Genomic DNA, 22,461 nt, shown 5'->3' on the forward strand with positions numbered 1-22,461 from the left:
TGCCTATAACAGTTTGACTAAAAGGAAAAATATAAATAGGTACATTCAAGAACAAAGGAACCACAGTGTTCCAAGTTCAAAAAAAAACTTTGAACAGATGGCAACGAGTATACATACCAAAACAAAAAATGAACGACAACTGCAAACATAACTCGTTGCATCCATCAAAAGTGCTTGTCAGGTAATATCATCTCAAGCTTCACACTAATCTAAGGGAGAAAAGTATCCAAGGTACATGAACCACACAAAACCAACCCTAGTTGGAATGTAAAATTATCCCATCTAGGACTGCATGGCGTCACCCACATCTGTTTCCCCTTGCACTTCACTAATCATGTACTGGAACTGAACTAATCCATCTGCTAGGAAATGAGAAATAGGATTCAGTAATGTATGTCAAATAACCATGTTGTACTATTCAACACGAAAATATAGCATTGATGTACAATTCAAACTAACAATCTCAATCGTATGGGGGTAACCGTTGGGCGCCGGTTTATGTATGTTAATTTCCGCTAAACCTTTTGTTACCGAGGGATCTGTTGAATGGAATGAAATCGGGAGCTTTGGTCATCAATTCAAAACAAAAAAAACATGTTGTCAAAAGAAAGTAAAAGACAAAAAGGACATAAACGAAGCATGGCATGAGAGGGAGGGGGCTACCGCCGAGTGGGAATGGGCCTTCATGAGGAGGGGCGGAGGGCAGACTCTTCGTGTGAGAGTTTGATTTAGGGGAAGAGCCGGCTACGCTCGGTAAGAAAAAACAATCCAACCGGTATGACTTACTGAGTGGCACTGCAATGGATGCTGGGTTCCTGGTGCTGCAAAAATTACAGTACCCAAAGTCGTTGTGCTAGTACGTGTATGGAGAAGTTCAGAGAAGCTCATAAGCATTTTCAGCTCATGATTAGCATCTCACAAAGCCATGAAACTATAAAGCTCAGAGCAATTTGTTAAAATTTATGTGTCGAGAATACTACATGTGCTATGGGCAACTTAAAGCAAACATAATTCGAGTAATCAACTAACTTGTGATCATCAGGTACCACCTCCCTCGTCCTACCCGCACAAAATATTGCATAAGCATCAGCTGCATACCTGCAATAAGTAACTTCTAGTTACTAATCAGACTGAAAAAGAAATAGCATTGTACAAATACTCTGTCGTGGGTATAAGCCTGACGGTAGATGTGTAGGGTACGAAAAGGATGGGTAGAGCCTTAGCTACGTCGAGATTGTATGAGTTCAGGCCCCTCTGCGGTGGAGGTAATAGCCCTACGTCTCAGTGCTCTGGGAGCTTGTTGTCGAGTGGAATATGGAATACAAATGAGTTTCTAACCCCTGCACCAGAGGGGGAGGGTGGCTTATATAGAGTGTGCTGCCCTCCACAACGGTTCCGGTACAGGGGTGGAGTAGTGGCGATTGAATGCGTACGTTACCGGTAACGTACGTCCTAAATGCTAATAAATGCACAGGGGAACGTACGACCGTTTCCCTCCACGGGGGGTTACGATGTTCCGAGTGGCAGCTAGTCGGTTAGTTGGATGTTCTCCGAATGCTAGTCTCCGACTGGATGGTCGAAGACCTGTTGCCGACTGGACGATGGGGACTCCTTAATTCAGTCGGAACTGACTAAGGGCCTTGTCCCTTATGAGGGGTAGTCCTTGGGTAGGACTTATAGGGCAGGCCTATGACCCTACCCTAGGACTATAACCCCATCATTAGTCCCCGAATGGATTGGGGTTGGAATGACGAAGCGATGCTTGAAGTCTGGATCCGACTGGAACGGATGCGACTTTGGCATTGTCTGCTTCGATCCATTTTATCCTCTCTGACCAATGATCCGAGTGGAAATCTTTGTGGAACAAACTGTCGGAAACCGAGTGCTCCCAGGGTATCTTTTGACGTGACCAGTCAACTGACAGCGGCGGATTTTCCGGGATCCTCAAATTTCGGTTTCCGCGCGCTCAGCGGGGATGACGCCAGCGCGCTCGAGTAGCGCCTGACGCCTCGATTCTTGCGCCTTCAACTTCTCCACTGATATCGCCGCGGTCGGTAGGGGGATAAGGTTTCGGGGTCACCTGCCAGCGACCCAGTCGGAACCTTACTTAAATCCCAGCGGCAAGGGTTTTTCGTTACGCCCGCCGGATCTTTTGCCTTTGCTTCGTCCTCCTCGCCGTCTCCAGCGCACCTAATCTTGCCTTTGCTTCGTCCTCCTCGCCGCCTCCAGTGCACCTAACTTCTCCACTCCTCCTTCCCCTCCGCGGATTCGCAACTTCCGCCATGACCAAGGTCAGACCAGCAAGATGGAGGCGAGGAAGAAGAAGGGGAAGGCGGCGGGTCCTGCTCAGCGGCGGCAGCGGCCGTTGCCGGCGGGGTGGATCCAAGGCGACTTCCTCCCCTCCACGGTGACGGAGGGGGATCTGCTGCAACTGGTGGAGGACGGGATGATCGTGCACAAGTCTTGGAGGCTGCCGACGGAGAATGAGGTCGAGCCGGCACCCCGGGAGGGGGAGCGCGTCCTGCTGCTCAGCCATGTCTATCGAGGTTTCTCTCTGCCCCCGCATCCTTTCTTCAAGGGCATTATGAACCACTTCGGGGCACAGCTTCATCACTTTCCCCCGAATGCTATTGCCCATCTCTCTGCTTTCATAGTTATGTGCGAGTGCTTCATCGGCTGCCCTCCCCATTGGGGGTTGTTCAAACACATATTCTCTGCTAGATCTCAGACTATCAAACGGCTCAGCCAGTCGGATGATAAAACGCATCTTCTCCAACTCTGCGGAGGCTTAGGTCTCCAGAAAAAGAGTTGGAGTAGTTATCCTGCTCTTCAGCTGAGTGAGTCGGTTAGGAACTGACAGTCGACGTGGTTCTACTGCCAAGACGTTGCCTGCCTGAATGCCTCGACAGGGTTGCCTCCTTTTAGCTTAGATCGTCCCGCTCCACCTAAGCAGCTCGCGCTCACAAAGGCGGAGAAGACCGACATCCAGCCCCTGGTCGACGCACTCGTAGACGTCGTCAGAAGGGGGGTCACCGGCATGGATTTGCTGGAGACTTTCCTTGGTCGGTGCATACAACCACTGCAGGCTCGCGACCACGCCATGTGGCACTACGTGGGGCCCGAAGACTCCACTCGGACCAACGTCTTGAGCGTGACCGAGGAGAAGGTGGCGTCGTGGGTGCTCCAGATCACAGGCGCCTGCGAGAACCCCAGAGGGTCTCGGCGAGTGAGGGCTTTCAGCGCGGACAATCCTCCTACGAACCAGGTGAATACCATTTGTCGAGTGCACGTATCTGTTTTAGTTTTATCGCTTTCTTGAATCTCTGCCCGTCGTTTGATGTCGCCGACTGTTTTTCACGCAGAAGTGGACCAACTGGTTTTCTCCTGTCTCGAACGGGAACACGAACGAGGAGGAGGAAGAAGGCAGCCAGGAGGGCAGTGTGGAGAGCGGCGAGTATGTCTCCGACAGTGGGGAGACGGAGGAGGAGTCTGGTGAAGAAGAGGAGGATGACGAAGAGCACGACTCGTCGCCTCCGCTGCCAGAGCACCGGACCAAGCGCCGACATGAACCTGCGGTTCCTTCGGCCCCTCCGGCATCCTCGAGTGCTCCGCCTGCTGCTCCTGTGGTTCCGAGTGCTCGGAGCACCAAGAGGGCCAGGGACGCTGCTGTCGAGCCCGCGGGTCAGACTTCCAAGGCGGCCAAACCGAGTGGGTCTAAACCTCGGAAGGCTTTGCCGCGGATAAGGGTCGTCGTTCCTGTCACCTCGACATAAATGCTCTGTTCCTTCAACTTCTTATGATATTCGGTTGAACTCCTGTTTGAAGGTCGGATGAATTTCACTCGACAGGGTTGCCACCTCTGCCACCTCTCCGGCGCGCCAGGAGGATGATCCCATGGACGCGGACAACGTCGTCTCGTCCTAGCCAGGTGCGTTGTAGTGATTCCGAGAGTGTTATACTATCGCGACGCGAATTCTATCTTAAGTCTTGCCTCTTTCTTTTTCTGAGATCTCGTGCCGTTCGGTCTATCAGGGGCGATTTGCGTGGACGAGGGCGGCCAGGGGATACCTGAGCAAGCCGCGGAGCCTGTTCTCGAGGCTGCCCCTCCAGTCACTGCTCTCGCCGCAGACGTGCTGCCGACCGAGGCGATGCCGCCGACTGAAACGGCGCTGGTGGCTGACGAACCTACTGGAGCGGGTCTTGGGATGCCCCAGGAACTTCCAACGATGCCAGGCTCGTCGAATGTCGAGTTCAACATCCAGCGTCTCCCGGGGGAGCAAGTGGGAGCGGCCAAGGGGGCCATGGTGCAGGCGGAGCTGATGGCGGGAGAAGCCAAGAGGGCATACGACTCCATCGCATCCCTGTACCAACGGAGTTTGTGTTGGAATTATGCCCTAGAGGCAATAATAAATGTATAGTTATTATTATAATTCCTGTATCAAGATAATAGTTTATTATCCATGCTATAATTGTATTGAATGAAGACTCATTTACATGTGTGGATACATAGACAAAACACCGTCCCTAGCATGCCTCTAGTTGGCTAGCCAGTTGATCAATGATAGTCAGTGTCTTCTGATTATGAACAAGGTGTTGTTTCTTGATGACTGGATCACGTCATTGGGAGAATCACGTGATGGACTAGACCCAAACTAATAGACGTAGCATGTTGATCGTGTCATTTTGTTGCTACTGTTTTCTGCGTGTCAAGCATTTATTCCTATGACCATGAGATCATATAACTCACTGACACCGGAGGAATACTTTGTGTGTATCAAACGTCGCAACGTAACTGGGTGACTATAAAGATGCTCTACAGGTATCTCCGAAGGTGTTAGTTGAGTTAGTATGGATCAAGACTGGGATTTGCCACTCCGTGTGACGGAGAGGTATCTCGGGGCCCACTCGGTAATACAACATCACACACAAGCCTTGCAAGCAATGTAACTTAGTGTAAGTTGCGGGATCTTGTATTACGGAACGAGTAAAGAGACTTGCCGGTAAACGAGATTGAAATAGGTATGCGGATACTGACGATCGAATCTCGGGCAAGTAACATACCGAAGGACAAAGGAAATGACATACGGGATTATACGAATCCTTGGCACTGAGGTTTAAACGATAAGATCTTCGTAGAATATGTAGGATCCAATATGGGCATCCAGGTCCCGCTATTGGCTATTGACCGAGGAGTCTCTCGGGTCATGTCTACATAGTTCTCGAACCCGCAGGGTCTGCACACTTAAGGTTCGACGTTGTTTTATACGTATTTGAGTTATATGGTTGGTTACCGAATGTTGTTCGGAGTCCCGGATGAGATCACGGACGTCACGAGGGTTTCCGGAATGGTCTGGAAACGAAGATTGATATATAGGATGACCTCATTTGATTACCGGAAGGTTTTCGGAGTTACCGGGAATGTACCGGGAATGACGAATGGGTTCCGGGAGTTCACCGGGGGGGGGGGGGCAACCCACCCCGGGAAGCCCATAGGCTTTGGGGAGACACACCAGCCCTTAGTGGGCTGGTGGGACAGCCCCAAGGGGGCCTATGCGCCAAGAAAAGGAAATCAAAGGAAAAGAAAAAAAAAGAGGGAGGAAGTGGGAAGGGAGGGGGACTCCTCCCACCAAACCAAGTCCAACTCGGTTTGGGGGGGGGAATCCTCCCCCCCTTGGCTTGGCCGACCCCTTGAGGGTCCCTTGGACCCCAAGGCAAGGTCCCCCTCCCTCCTATATATATGGAGCTTTTAGGGCAGATTTGAGACGACTTTCTCACGGCTGCCCGACCACATACCTTCATAGTTTTTCCTCTAGATCGCGTTTCTGCGGAGCTCGGGCGGAGCCCTGCTGAGACAAGATCATCACCAACCTCCGGAGCGCCGTCACGCTTCCGGAGAACTCTTCTACCTCTCCGTCTCTCTTGCTGGATCAAGAAGGCCGAGATCATCGTCGAGCTGTACGTGTGCTGAACGCGGAGGTGCCGTCCGTTCGGTACTAGATCGTAGGACTGATCGCGGGATTGTTCACGGGGCGGATCGAGGGACGTGAGGACGTTCCACTACATCAACCGCGTTCTCTAACGCTTTTGCTGTACGATCTACAAGGATACGTAGATCACTCATCCCCTCTCGTAGATGGACATCACCATGATAGGTCTTCGTGCGCGTAGGAAAATTTTTGTTTCCCATGCGACGTTCCCCAACAGTGGCATCATGAGCTAGGTTCATGCGTAGATGTCTTCTCGAGTAGAACACAAAAGTTTTTGTGGGCGGTGATGTGCGTTTTGCTGCCCTCCTTAGTCTTTTCTTGATTCCGCGGTATTGTTGGATTGAAGCGGCTTGGACCGACATTACTCGTACGCTTACGAGAGACTGGTTTCATCGTTACGAGTAACCCCCTTTGCTCAAAGATGACTGGCAAGTGACGGTTTCTCCAACTTTAGTTGAATCGGATTTGACCGAGGAGGTCCTTGGATGAGGTTAAATAGCAACTCATATATCTCCGTTGTGGTGTTTGCGTAAGTAAGATGCGACCCTACTAGATACCCTTGGTCACCACGTAAAACATGCAACAACAAAATTAGAGGACGTCTAACTTGTTTTTGCAGGGTATGATTGTGATGTGATATGGCCAATGATGTGATGTGATATATTGGATGTATGAGATGATCATGTTGTAATAGAAATATCGACTTGCACGTCGATGGTACGGCAACCGGCAGGAGCCATAGGGTTGATGGATAAGTAGCACGACAACCCCGATGGCAAGGAGCTTTAGTAGTAATAGCATAAGTAGCACGACAACCCCGATGGCAACACGTTGATGGATGATCATGGTGTGGCGCCGGTGACAAGAAGATCGTGCCGGTGCTTTGGTGATGGAGATCAAGAAGCACGTGATGATGGCCATATCATGTCACTTATGAATTGCATGTGATGTTAATCCTTTTTTTTGCACCTTATTTTGCTTAGAACGACGGTAGCATTATGAGGTGATCTCTCACTAAAATTTCAAGACGAAATTGTGTTCTCCCCGACTGTGCACCGTTGCTACAGTTCGTCGTTTCGAGACACCACGTGATGATCGGGTGTGATAGACTCAACGTTCACATACAACGGGTGCAAAACAGTTGCGCACGCGGAACACTCGGGTTAAGCTTGACGAGCCTAGCATGTGCAGACATGGCCTCGGAACACATGAGACCGAAAGGTCGATCATGAATCATATAGTTGATATGATTAGCATAGGGATGCTTACCACTCAAACTATACTCAACTCACGTGATGATCGGACTTGGGATAGTGTAAGTGGATCATGAACCACTCAAATGACTAGAGAGATGTACTTTTTGAGTGGGAGTTTAGCATATAATTTGATTAAGTTGAACTCTAATTATCTTGAACATAGTCTAAGTCCACTTTGAATATATTTGTGTTGTAGATCATGGCTCACGCAAGTGTCATCCTGAATTTTAATACGTTCCTAGAGAAAGCTAAGTTGAAAGATGATGGAAGCAACTTTGTAGACTGGGCTCGTAATCTTAAGCTAATCTTACAAGCTGGGAAGAAGGATTATGTCCTTAATGTTGCGCTAGGAGATGAACCACCCGCTACGGCTGATCAGGATGTTAAGAACGCTTGGTTAGCGCGTAAGGAGGACTACTCAATAGTTCAATGTGCAGTCTTGTATGGCTTAGAACCGGGACTTCAACGTCGCTTTGAGCGTCATGGAGCATTTGAGATGTTCCAGGAGTTGAAGTTTATCTTTCAGAAGAACGCCCGGATCGAGAGGTATGAGACCTCCGATAAGTTCTATGCTTGCAAGATGGAGGAAAACTCATCTGTCAGTGAACATGTGCTCAAAATGTCTAGGTACTCAAACCGTCTAGCTGAACTGGGGATTGAACTCCCGCAAGAAGCTATCACTGACAGAATCCTTCAATCACTGCCGCCAAGCTATAAAGGCTTTGTGTTGAACTACAACATGCAAGGGATGAACAAGTCTCCCGGCGAGTTGTTTGCGATGCTGAAAGTCGCAGAGTCTGAACTCCGTAAAGAGCATCAAGTGTTGATGGTGAGCAAGACCACTGGTTTCAAGAGAAACGGCAAAGGCAAGAAGGGCAATTCGAAGAAGAGCGGCAAGCCTGTTGCCAGTCCGCCGAAGAAACCCAAGGCTGGACCTAAGCCTGAAACAGAGTGCTTCTATTGCAAGGGTATGGGTCACTGGAAGCGCAATTGCCCCAAGTATCTGGCAGATAAGAAGGCGGGCAAAGAAAAATCAGGTATATTTGATATACATGTTATTGATGTGTACTTAACCGGCTCTCGTAGTAGTGCCTGGGTATTTGATACTGGTTCTGTTGCTCATATTTGCAACTCGAAACAGGAACTGCGGAATAGACGAAGGCTGGCGAAAGACGAAATGACGATGCGCGTAGGAAACGGTTCCAAGGTTGATGCAATCGCCGTCGGCACAGTGTCACTTCAGCTACCATCGGGATTAGTGATGAACTTAAATCATTGTTATTTAGTGCCTGCGTTGAGCATGAACATTATATCTGGATCTTGTTTATTGCGAGACGGTTACTCTTTTAAGTCTGAGAATAATGGTTGTTCTATTTCCATGAGTAACATCTTTTATGGTCATGCACCGAATGTGAGAGGATTGTTCATATTGAATCTTGATAGTGATACGCATATACATAACATTGAGACCAAAAGGGTTAGAGTAAACAATGATAGCGCCATATTTTTGTGGCACTGCCGCTTAGGTCATATTGGTGTAAAACGCATGAAGAAACTCCATGCTGATGGACTTTTGGAGTCACTTGACTTTGATTCACTTGACACGTGCGAACCATGCCTCATGGCAAGATGACTAAGACTCCGTTCTCCGGAACAATGGAGCGTGCTAGTGACTTGTTGGAAATCATACATACCGATGTGTGTGGTCCAATGAGCGTGGAGGCACGCGGCGGATATCGTTATTTTCTCACCTTCACTGACGATCTAAGTAGATATGGTTATGTCTACTTGATGAAGCACAAGTCTGAAACATTTGAAAAGTTCAAGCAATTTCAGAGTGAAGTGGAAAATCATCGTAACAAGAAGATCAAGTTCCTACGGTCTGACCGTGGGGGTGAATATCTGAGTTTTGAGTTTGGTGCTCACTTAAGATAATGTGGAATTGTTTCGCAGTTAACACCGCCTGAAACACCACAGCGTAATGGTGTGTCCGAACGTCGTAATCGTACTTTGTTAGAGATGGTGCGATCTATGATGTCTCTTACTGATTTGCCGTTATCATTTTGGGGTTATGCATTAGAAACAGCTGCATTCACTTTAAATAGGGCACCATCAAAATCCGTTGAGACGACACCATACGAACTGTGGTATGGCAAAAGGCCAAAGTTGTCGTTTCTTAAAGTTTGGGGATGTGATGCTTATGTCAAAAAGCTTCAGCCTGAAAAGCTGGAACCCAAAGCGAAAAAGTGCGTCTTCATAGGTTACCCAAAAGAGACAGTTGGGTACACCTTCTATCTCAAATCCGAGGGCAAAGTGTTTGTTGCTAAGAACGGAACTTTTCTCGAGAAGGAGTTTCTCTCGAGAGAATTGAGTGGGAGGAAGATAGAACTTGACGAGGTTGTCGAACCTCTCATCCCTCTGGATGGTGGCGCAGGGCAAGGGGAAACCTCTGTCATTGCAACGCCGGTTGAGGAGGAAGTTAATGATGATGATCATGAAACTCCAGTTCAAGTTTCTGTTGAACCACGCAGGTCGACGAGATCACGTGCTGCTCCAGAGTGGTACGGTAATCCCGTCTTATCAATCATGTTGTTAGACAACAATGAACCTGCGAATTATGAAGAAGCAATGGTGGGCCCAGATTCCAACAAATGGCTAGAAGCCATGAAATCCGAGATAGGATCCATGTATGAGAACAAAGTGTGGACTTTGGAGATACTACCTGAGGGCCGCAAGGCTATTCAGAACAAATGGATCTTTAAGAAGAAGACGGACGCTGACGGTAATGTGACCGTTTATAAAGCTCGACTTGTGGCAAAGGGTTTTTCACAAGTTCCAGGAGTTGACTACGATGAGACTTTCTCACCCGTAGCGATGCTTAAGTCCGTCAGAATCATGTTAGCAATAGCTGCATTTTTCGATTATGAAATTTGGCAGATGGATGTCAAAACGGCGTTCCTTAACGGTTTCCTTAAGGAAGAGTTGTATATGATGCAACCCGAAGGTTTTGTCGATCCTAAAAATGCTGACAAGGTGTGCAAACTCTAGCGATCCATTTATGGACTGGTGCAAGCATCTCGGAGTTGGAACAAACGCTTTGATGAGGTGATCAAAGCATTTGGGTTTATACAAGTGGTTGGAGAATCTTGTATTTACAAGAAAGTGAGTGGGAGCTCTGTGGCGTTTCTAATATTATATGTGGATGACATATTACTGATTGGAAACAACGTAGAGCTTTTGGAGAGCATAAAAGGTTACTTGAATAAAAGTTTCTCTATGAAGGACCTAGGAGAAGCTGCTTACATTCTAGGCATTAAGATCTATAGGGATAGATCGAAACGCCTGATAGGACTTTCACAAAGCACATACCTTGATAAAGTTTTGAAGAGGTTCAAAATGGAACAGTCCAAGAAAGGGTTCTTGCCAGTTTTACAAGGTACGAGATTGAGTAAGACTCGGTGCCCAGCAACTGATGAAGATAGAGAGCATATGCGCTCCGTCCCCTATGCTTCAGCCATAGGTTCTATCATGTATGCGATGCTGTGCACTAGACCGGATGTTAGCCTGGCCATAAGTATGGCAGGTAGGTTCCAGAGTAATCCAGGAGTGGATCACTGGACAGCGGTCAAGAATATCCTGAAGTACCTGAAAAGGACTAAGGAGATGTTTCTCGTGTATGGAGGTGACGAAGAGCTCGTCGTAAAAGGTTACGTCGATGCAAGCTTTGACACAGATCCGGACGACTCTAAGTCACAAACCGGATACGTATTTATTCTTAATGGGGGTGTAGTAAGCTGGTGCAGTTCGAAGCAAAGCGTCGTAGCAGATTCTACATGTGAAGCAGAGTACATGGCTGCCTCAGAGGCGGCTAAGGAGGGTGTCTGGATGAAGCAGTTCATGACGGATCTTGGAGTGGTGCCAAGTGCACTGGATCCAATAACCTTGTTCTGTGACAACACTGGTGCCATTGACTTAGCAAAGGAACCAAGGTTTCACAAGAAGACCAGACACATCAAACGACGCTTCAACCTCATCCGCGACTACGTCGAGGAGGAGGACGTAAATATATGCAAAGTGCACACGGATCTGAATGTAGCAGACCCGCTGACTAAACCTCTTCCACGGCCAAAACATGATCGACACCAGAACTGTATGGGTGTTAGATTTATTAAAATGTAATTCACATGGTGATGTGAGGGCTAGATTATTGACTCTAGTGCAAGTGGGAGACTGTTTGAATTATGCCCTAGAGGCAATAATAAATGTATAGTTATTATTATAATTCCTGTATCAAGATAATAGTTTATTATCCATGCTATAATTGTATTGAATGAAGACTCATTTACATGTGTGGATACATAGACAAAACACCGTCCCTAGCATGCCTCTAGTTGGCTAGCCAGTTGATCAATGATAGTCAGTGTCTTCTGATTATGAACAAGGTGTTGTTGCTTGATGACTGGATCACGTCATTGGGAGAATCACGTGATGGACTAGACCCAAACTAATAGACGTAGCATGCTGATCGTGTCATTTTGTTGCTACTGTTTTCTGCGTGTCAAGTATTTATTCCTATGACCATGAGATCATATAACTCACTGACACCGGAGGAATACTTTGTGTGTATCAAACGTCGCAACGTAACTGGGTGACTATAAAGATGCTCTACAGGTATCTCCGAAGGTGTTAGTTGAGTTAGTATGGATCAAGACTGGGATTTGTCACTCCGTGTGACGGAGAGGTATCTCGGGGCCCACTCGGTAATACAACATCACACACAAGCCTTGCAAGCAATGTAACTTAGTGTAAGTTGCGGGATCTTGTATTACGGAACGAGTAAAGAGACTTGCCGGTAAACGAGATTGAAATAGGTATGCGGATACTGACGATCGAATCTCGGGCAAGTAACATACCGAACGACAAAGGGAATGACATACGGGATTATACGAATCCTTGGCACTGAGGTTCAAATGATAAGATCTTCGTAGAATATGTAGGATCCAATATGGGCATCCAGGTCCTGCTATTGGATATTGACCGAGGAGTCTCTCGGGTCATGTCTACATAGTTCTAGAACCCGCAGGGTCTGCACACTTAAGGTTCGACGTTGTTTTATACGTATTTGAGTTATATGGTTGGTTACCGAATGTTGTTCGGAGTCCCGGATGAGATCACGGACGTCACGAGGGTTTCCGGAATGGTCCGGAAACGAAGATTGATATATAGGATGACCTCATTTGATTACCGGAAGGTTTTCGGAGTTACCGGGAATGTACCGGGAATGACGAATGGGTTCCGGGAGTTCACCGGGGGGGCAACCCACCCCGGGGAAGCCCATAGGCTTTGGGGAGACACACCAGCCCTTAGTGGGCTGGTGGAACAGCCCCAAGGGGGCCTATGCGCCAAGAAAAGGAAATCAAAGGAAAAGAAAAAAAAAGAGGGAGGAAGTGGGAAGGGAGGGGGACTCCTTCCACCAAACCAAGTCCAACTCGGTTTGGGGGGGGAGTCCTCCCCCCCTTGGCTCGGCCGACCCCTTGAGGGTCCCTTGGACCCCAAGGCAAGGTCCCCCTCCCTCCTCCTATATATATGGAGCTTTTAGGGCAGATTTGAGACGACTTTCTCACGGCTGCCCGACCACATACCTCCATAGTTTTTCCTCTAGATCGCGTTTCTGCGGAGCTCGGGCGGAGCCCTGCTGAGACAAGATCATCACCAACCTCCGGAGCGCCGTCACGCTGCCGGAGAACTCTTCTACCTCTCCGTCTCTCTTGCTGGATCAAGAAGGCCGAGATCATCGTCGAGCTGTACGTGTGCTGAACGCGGAGGTGCCGTCCGTTCGGTACTAGATCGTGGGACTGATAGCGGGATTGTTCGCGGGGCGGATCGAGGGACGTGAGGACGTTCCACTACATCAACCGCGTTCTCTAACGCTTCTGTTGTACGATCTACAAGGGTACGTAGATCACTCATCCCCTCTCGTAGATGGACATCACCATGATAGGTCTTCGTGCGCGTAGGAAAATTTTTGTTTCCCATGCGACGTTCCCCAACAGTTTGGAGCTGCGGGAAGATATCCGAGTAAGTGGGCTAGTAAGTATTTACTTTTCTCTTGTAACCCACTGGGTGTTCTCGGTTATCGGATGATGTTTGCAATGGGTTCACTCTGAGTGAACCCAGTGGGTATAGTCCCCGAGACTTCTGTCGAGTGCTTGCACCGGCAGTTGTGTTTATACATATTGTCTTTGCCTTGGTCAGATATGGAAATAATATGGTTGACTGCAAACAGTTGTGGCAGTCGGGGTGCACTTACTATAAGAGTCTCCGAGAGTAATTTTACTCAGGTCGGGTAGTATGAGCCTCGTAGGCGTAGGTGGTAACATGTATCTCAATAGGGCGGGCCTGCTTGAGTTGCATGCCAGTGAGGTCACTCTTAGTGAACCCACTAGGTGTAGTCCCCGAGACCGCTGTCGACTGCTTGCGTCGGCAGGGGTCTGAAGAACTTAGAGTTTTATTGTTGAATTGTCTGATTGTCTCTTGGTGCTGGCTGGCAGAAAACTTGTGAAATGGGGACAGCATATGAGACTCTGAGGGTGGAGAAGATTCAGTTTGCTAGTGAGCGGGATGCGACACTGCTTGCAATGGGTGGTATGAAGGAGGTTCTGGCGGAACGAGAGAAGTCGTTGGAGGAGGCTCGTGAAGCGAACAAAGTGCTGACTGAGGAAGTTGAGAAGATGGGGAAACAAAGGACTGCTCTGATGGGACAAATGGACGTGCTGAACAAACGGTGCAGAGCGCAGGAGAAATACGTCAGTGACTGGGCTCGGCAGATGATGACGCGTCTGGCTGGTAAGTCCTGCTTTTTCCGAGTGGTTGTGGTATGTGCGTCACACTCGGCGTTTATTGTTTGCTTGTCCTGTTGTTGCATATTTTTGCATTGACGCTGAAGCTGAAGCAACTGATGTGGAGCGGTCGATTCGTGAGAACGTTCCACTCGGCAAGGACGCCAATCGAGATCTACTCGCAGCACACATTCGCGTGGGCAAAGTTGGTCCTTTCATCGGTTGACTGAGAGAAGTCATCGGCCGGATCGACAAGGAGCTTTGGCCGGAAGATGAGTCGCGGCAGGAGATGGAGAACTTGATGAGTCGACTGGAGGAGGTCCCCAACCGACTGCAGTCATGGAAGAAATCGGCGGCTCGCTGTGGTGCAGATGTTGCTCTGTCCTTGGTCCGAGTGCATTGTAAGGAGGTGCGCGAGGAGAAGCTCAAAGCGTTGAAGGTCGCCAACACGAAGAAACTTCAATTCGAAGACTTCATGGAAACCTTCCTTGAAAGTGCCACCCGCATCGCCGACGGAATCGACCTGGACACCTTCGTGGAGCCCTCCAGTCCTGGCGCTACTCCAGACGACGCGTAAGAAAACTTGATCCTCGGTATGCCGAGTGTTGATTTGTAAGAAACTTTTGCCACTGTTGTTGGCCGTCACATTCTTGTTTCGGTGTGGGTAAGCTTGATCTACACCGAGGCACTATCTTTGGTTGAACTTTGAATCGAATCTTTTGCTCTTCTGTTGCAATTTTGACTCGAGTTTTTGTTTGGCGTTTCTTGGTGAAGCCAAAGGCAAACATTCGGAACATGTCAGTTGTCTTGACATCTGCATGAGCCTCATTGAGGGTCCGTGGAATTTCCGATTGGCTCCGTATTGTCACCGAGTGGATCGGTAGGATCGCCGCTAGATTGTCGAGTGCGACTATCAGGTCGCACTCGGGGCGAGTTGGTACTGATGTAGTTGTCAGTTGTTTTGACATACACATGAGCCTCAATGAGGGTCTGCAACTCATGTAGATGTCAGTTGTTTTGACCTCCACATGAGCCTCAATGAGGGTCTGCAACTCATGTAGTTGTCAGTTGTTTTGACACCCACATGAGCCTCAATGAGGGTCTGCAACTCATGTAGTTGTCAGTTGATTACCCGAGTGTACCTGTAGGATACAGTCGAAGGCATGTGGGTGCTTAGGCGATTCTGCATCGCATCTAAGTCCCCGAGTGTGGCGTTAAGTGCACACTCGAAGAAAGTTAATACTTAGGCAATTCGTGATCGCAGCTAAGTCCTCGAGTGTGACGTTAAGTGCACACTCGGAAAAAGTTCATACTTAGGCGATTCTGGATCGCAGCTAAGTCTCCGAGTGTGACGTTAAGTGCACACTCGGAGAAAGTTCATACTTAGGCGATTCTGGATCGCAGCTAAGTCTCCGAGTGTGACGTTAAGTGCACACTCGGAGAAAGTTCATACTTAGGCGATTCTGGATCGCAGCTAAGTCCCCGAGTGTGACGTTAAGTGCACACTCGGAGAAACTGTTGGTGAACGTCGCATGGGAAACAAAAAAATTCCTACGCGCACGAAGACCTATCATGGTGATGTCCATCTACGAGAGGGGATGAGTGATCTACGTACCCTTGTAGATCGTACAGCAGAAGCGTTAGTGAACGCGGTTGATGTAGTGGAACGTCCTCACGTCCCTTGATCCGCCCCGCGAACAATCCCGCGATCAGTCCCACGATCTAGTACCGAACGGACGGCACCTCCGCGTTCCGCACACGTACAGCTCGACGATGATCTCGGCCTTCTTGATCCAGCAAGAGAGACGGAGAGGTAGAAGAGTTCTCCGGCAGCGTGACGGCGCTCCGGAGGTTGGTGATGACCTTATCTCAGCAGGGCTCCGCCCGAGCTCCGCAGAAACGCGATCTAGAGGAAAAACCGTGGAGGTATGTGGTAGGGCTGCCGTGGAAAAGTCGTCTCAAATCAGCCCTAAAACCTCCGTATATATAGGTGGGAGGGAGGGGACCTTGCCATGGGGCTCAAGGAGCCCCAAGGGGGTCGGCCAAGTCCAAGGGTGGAGGACTCCCCCCCCCCCAAACCGAGTTGGACTTGGTTTGGTGGGAGGAAGTCCCCCTTCCTTCCCACCTCCTCCCTTTTTTTTCTCTTGATTTTCTCTTCTTGGCGCATAGAGCCCTTTTGGTCTGTCCCACCAGCCCACTAAGGGCTGGTGTGCCACCCTCAAGGCCTATGGGCTTCCCCGGGGTGGGTTGCCCCCCCGGTGAACTCCCGGAAGCCATTCGTCATTCCCGGTACATTCCCGGTAACTCCGAAAACCTTCCGGTAATCGAATGAGGTCATCCTATATATCAATCTTCGTTTCCGGACTATTCCGGAAACCCTCGTGACGTCCGTGATCTCATCCGGGACTCCGAACAACATTCGGTAACCAACCATATAACTCAAATACGCATAAAACAACGTCGAACCTTAAGTGTGCAGACCCTGCGGGTTCGAGAACTATGTAGACATGACCCGAGAGACTCCTCGGTCAATATCCAATAGCGGGACCTGGATGTCCATATTGGATCCTACATATTCTACGAAGATCTTATCGTTTGAACCTCACTTCCAGGGATTCCTATAATCCCGTATGTCATTCCCTTTGTCCTTCGGTATGTTACTTGCCCGAGATTCGATCGTCAGTATCCGTATACCTATTTCAATCTCGTTTACTGGCAAGTCTCTTTACTCGTTCCGTAATACAAGATCCCGCAACTTACACTAAGTTACATTGCTTGCAAGGCTTGTGTGTGATGTTGTATTACCGAGTGGGCCCCGAGATACCTCTCCGTTCACACGGAGTGACAAATCCCAGTCTTGATCCATACTAACTCAACTAACACCTTCGGAGATACCTGTAGAGCATCTTTATAGTCACCCAGTTACGTTGCGACGTTTGATACACACAAAGCATTCCTCCGGTGTCAGTGAGTTATATGATCTCATGGTCATAGGAATAAATACTTGACACGCAGAAAACAGTAGCAACAAAATGACACGATCAACATGCTACGTCTATTAGTTTGGGTCTAGTCCATCACGTGATTCTCCTAATGACGTGATCCAGTTATCAAGCAACAACACCTTGTTCATAATCAGAAGACACTGACTATCATTGATCAACTGGCTAGCCAACTAGAGGCTTGCTAGGGACGGTGTTTTGTCTATGTATCCACACATGTAAATGAGTCTTCATTCAATACAATTATAGCATGGATAATAAACGATTATCTTGATACAGGAATTATAATAATAACTATATTTATTATTGCCTCTAGGGCATAATTCCAACAGTCTCGCACTTGCACTAGAGTCAATAATCTAGCCCTCACATCACCATGTGAATTACATTGTAATAAATCTAACACCCGTACAGTTCTGGTGTTGATCATGTTTTGGCCGTGGAAGAGGTTTAGTCAGCGGGTCTGCTACATTCAAATCCGTGTGCACTTTGCATATATTCACGTCCTCTCCCTCGACGTAGTCGCGGATGAGGTTGAAGCGTTGTTTGATGTGTCTGGTCTTCTTGTGAAACCGTGGTTCCTTTGCTAAGGCAATGGCACCAGTGTTGTCACAGAACAAGGTTATTGGATTCAGTGCGCTTGGCACCACTCCAAGATCCATCATGAACTGCTTCATCCAGACACCCTCCTTAGCCGCCTCCGAGGCAGCCATGTACTCCGCTTCACATGTAGAATCAGCTACGACGCTTTGCTTGGAACTGCACCAGCTTACTGCACCCCCATTAAGAATAAATACGTATCCGGTTTGCGACTTAGAGTCGTCCGGATCTGTGTCAAAGCTTGCATCGACGTAACCTTTTACGGCGAGCTCTTCGTCACCTCCAGACACGAGAAACATCTCCTTAGTCCTTTTCAGGTACTTCAGGATATTCTTGACCGCTGTCCAGTGATCCACTCCTGGATTACTCTGGAACCTACCTGCCATACTTATGGCCAGGCTAACATCCGGTCTAGTGCACAACATCGCATACATGATAGAACCTATGGCTGAAGCATAGGGGACGGAGCGCATATGCTCTCTATCTTCATCAGTTGCTGGGCACTGAGTCTTACTCAATCTCGTACCTTGTAGAACTGGCAAGAACCCTTTCTTGGACTGTTCCATTTTGAACCTCTTCAAAACTTTATCAAGGTATGTGTTTTGTGAAAGTCCTATCAGGCGTTTTGATCTATCCCTATAGATCTTAATGCCTAGAATGTAAGCAGCTTCTCCTAGGTCCTTCATAGAGAAACTTTTATTCAAGTAATCCTTTATGCTCTCTAAAAACTCTACGTTGTTTTCAATCAGTAATATGTCATCCACATATAATATTAGAAACGCCACAGAGCTCCCACTCACTTTCTTGTAAATACAAGATTCTCAACCACTTGTATAAACCCAAATGCTTTGATCACCTCATCAAAGCGTTTGTTCCAACTCCGAGATGCTTGCACCAGTCCATAAATGGATCGCTGGAGCTTGCACACCTTGTTAGCATTCTTAGGATCGACAAAACCTTCGGGTTGTATCATATACAACTCTTCCTTAAGGAAACCGTTAAGGAACGCCGTTTTGACATCCATCTGCCAGATTTCATAATAGAAAAATGCAGTTATTTCTAACATGATTCTGACGGACTTAAGCATCGCTACGGGTGAGAAAGTCTCATCGTAGTCAACTCCTTGAACTTGTGAAAAACCCTTTGCCACAAGTCGAGCTTTATAAATGGTCACATTACCGTCAGCGTCCGTCTTCCTCTTAAAGATCCATTTGTTCTGAATGGCCTTGCGGCCCTCAGGCAGTACCTCCAAAGTCCACACTTTGTTCTCATACATGGATCCTATCTCGGACTTCATGGCTTCCAGCCATTTGTTGGAATCTGGGCCCACCATTGCTTCTTCATAATTCGCAGGTTCATTGTTGTCTAACAACATGATTGATAAGACGGGATTACCGTACCACTTTGGAGCAGCACGTGGTCTCATCGACCTGCGTGGTTCGACAGAAACTTGAACTGGAGTTTCATGATCATCATCATTAACTTCCTCCTCAACCGGCGTTGCAATGACAGAGGTTTCCCCTTGCCCTGCGCCACCATCCAGAGGGATGAGAGGTTCGACAACCTCGTCAAGTTCTATCTTCCTCCCACTCAATTCTCTCGAGAGAAACTCCTTCTCGAGAAAAGCTCCATTTTTAGCAACAAACACTTTGCCCTCGGATTTGAGATAGAAGGTGTACCCAACTGTCTCTTTTGGGTAACCTATGAAGACACACTTTTCCGCTTTGGGTTCCAGCTTTTCAGGCTGAAGCTTTTTGACATAAGCATCACATCCCCAAACTTTAAGAAACGACAACTTTGGCCTCTTGCCATACCACAGTTCATATGGTGTCGTCTCAACGGATTTTGATGGTGCCCTATTTAAAGTGAATGCAGCTGTTTCTAATGCATAGCCCCAAAATGATAACGGCAAATCAGTAAGAGACATCATAGATCGCACCATCTCTAATAGAGTACGATTACGACGTTCGGACACACCATTATGCTGTGGTGTTCCAGGCGGTGTTAACTGTGAAACAATTCCACATTGTCTTAAGTGAGCACCAAACTCGAAACTCAGATATTCACCCCCACGATCAGACCGCGGGAACTTGATCTTCTTGTTACGATGATTTTCCACTTCACTCTGAAATTGGTTGAACTTTTCAAATGTTTCAGACTTGTGCTTCATCAAGTAGACATAACCATATCTACTTAAATCGTCAGTGAAGGTGAGAAAATAACGATATCCGCCGCGTGCCTCCACGCTCATCGGACCACACACATCGGTATGTATGATTTCCAACAAGTCACTTGCACGCTCCATTGTTCTTGAGAACGGAGTCTTAGTCATCTTGCCCATGAGGCATGGTTCGCACGTGTCAAGTGAATCAAAGTCAAGTGACTCCAAAAGTCCATCAGCATGGAGTTTCTTCATGCGCTTTACACCAATATGACCTAAGCGGCAGTGCCAAAAAAATATGGCGCTATCATTGTTAACTCTAACTCTTTTGGTCTCAATGTTATGTATATGTGTATCGCTATCAAGATTCAATATGAACAATCCTCTCACATTCGGTGCATGACCATAAAAGATGTCACTCATAGAAATAGAACAACCATTATTCTCTGACTTAAAAGAGTAACCGTCTCGCAATAAACAAGATCCAGATATAATGTTCATGCTCAACGCAGGCACTAAATAACAATGATTTAAGTTCATCACTAATCCTGACGGTAACTGAAGTGACACTGTGCCGACGGTGATTGCATCAACCTTGGAACCATTTCCTACGCGCATCGTCACTTCATCTTTCGCCAGCCTTCGCCTATTCCGCAGTTCCTGTTTCGAGTTGCAAATATGAGCAACAGAACCGGTATCGAATACCCAGGCACTACTACGAGAGCCGGTTAAGTACACATCAATAACATGTATATCAAATATACCTGATTTTTCTTTGCCCGCCTTCTTATCTGCCAGATACTTGGGGCAATTGCGCTTCCAGTGACCCATACCCTTGCAATAGTAACACTCCGTTTCCGGCTTAGGTCCAGCTTTGGGTTTCTTCGTCGGATCGGGAACAGGCTTGCCGCTCTTCTTCGAATTGCCCTTCTTGCCTTTGCCATTTCTCTTGAAACTAGTGGTCTTATTCACCATCAACACTTGATGCTCTTTACGGAGTTCACACTCTGCGACTTTCAGCATCGCAAACAACTCGCCGGGAGACTTGTTCATCCCTTGCATGTTGTAGTTCAACACAAAGCCTTTATAGCTTGGCGGCAGTGATTGAAGGATTCTGTCAGTGATAGCTTCTTGCGGGAGTTCAATCCCCAGCTCAGCTAGACGGTTTGAGTACCCAGACATTTTGAGCACATGTTCACTAACAGATGAGTTTTCCTCCATCTTGCAAGCATAGAATTTATCGGAGGTCTCATACCTCTCGATCCGGGCGTTCTTCTGAAAGATAAACTCCAACTCCTGGAACATCTCAAATGCTCCATGACGCTCAAAGCGACGTTGAAGTCCCGGTTCTAAGCCATACAAGACTGCACATTGAACTATTGAGTAGTCCTCCTTACGTGCTAACCAAGCGTTCTTAACATCCTGATCAGCCGTAGCGGGTGGTTCATCTCCTAACGCAGCATTAAGGACATAATCCTTCTTCCCAGCTTGTAAGATTAGCTTAAGATTACGAGCCCAGTCTACAAAGTTGCTTCCATCATCTTTCAACTTAGCTTTCTCTAGGAACGTATTAAAATTCAGGATGACTATCGCGTGAGCCATGATCTACAACACAAATATATTCAAAGTGGACTTAGACTATGTTCAAGATAATTAGAGTTTAACTTAATCAAATTATTCGCTAAACTCCCACTCAAAAAGTACATCTCTCTAGTCATTTGAGTGGTTCATGATCCACTTACACTAGCTCAAGTCCGATCATCACGTGAGTTGAGTATAGTTTCAGTGGTAAGCATCCCTATGCTAATCATATCATCTATATGATTCATGATCGACCTTTCGGTCTCATGTGTTCCGAGGCCATGTCTGCACATGCTAGGCTCGTCAAGCTTAACCCGAGTGTTCCGCGTGCGCAACTGTTTTGCACCCATTGTATGTGAACGTTGAGTCTATCACACCCGATCATCACGTGGTGTCTCGAAACGACGAACTGTAGCAACGGTGCACAATCCGGGAGAACACAATTTCGTCTTGAAATTTTAGTGAGAGATCACCTCATAATGTTACCGTCGTTCTAAGCAAAATAAGGTGCATAAAAGGATTAACATCACATGCAATTCATAAGTGACATGATATGGCCATCATCACGTGCTTCTTGATCTCCATCACCAAAGCACCGGCATGATCTTCTTGCCACCGGCGCCACACCATGATCTCCATCAACGTGTTGCCATCGGGGTTGTCGTGCTACTCATGCTATTACTACTAAAGCTACATCCTAGCAAAATAGTAAACGCATATGCAAGCACACTCGTTAGTATAAAGACAACCCTATGGCTCCTGTCGGTTGCCGTACCATCGACGTGCAAGTCGATATTTCTATTACAACATGATCATCTCATATATCCAATATATCAAATCACATCATTGGCCATATCACATCACAAGCATACCCTGCAAAAACAAGTTAGACGTCCTCTAATTTTGTTGTTGCATGTTTTACGTGGTGACCATGGGTATCTAGTAGGATCGCATCTTACTTACGCAAACACCACAACGGAGATATATGAGTTGCTATTTAACCTCATCCAAGGACCTCCTCGGTCAAATCCGATT

The 22,461-nt window shown here is 47.6% G+C and overlaps 1 long non-coding RNA gene across 2 annotated transcripts; it reads right to left on the minus strand.

Annotated features, from left to right (window-relative positions):
- Positions 1-1,057, minus strand: LOC123447054. 2 transcript variants are annotated; one of them, XR_006631466.1, is made up of 2 exons: positions 1,030-1,057; positions 1-359 (listed from the first exon to the last, which is right to left on the minus strand). It is a non-coding gene; the product is annotated as an uncharacterized LOC123447054 (long non-coding RNA). The 2 variants fall into 2 exon arrangements; XR_006631465.1 differs by having other exon boundaries at positions 1-362.
- Between the last annotated feature and the right edge of the window lie 21,404 nt (positions 1,058-22,461).

The sequence above is a fragment of the Hordeum vulgare genome, chromosome 4H (genome assembly GCF_904849725.1).
Source record: "Hordeum vulgare subsp. vulgare chromosome 4H, MorexV3_pseudomolecules_assembly, whole genome shotgun sequence".
Lineage (NCBI taxonomy): Eukaryota > Viridiplantae > Streptophyta > Magnoliopsida > Poales > Poaceae > Hordeum > Hordeum vulgare.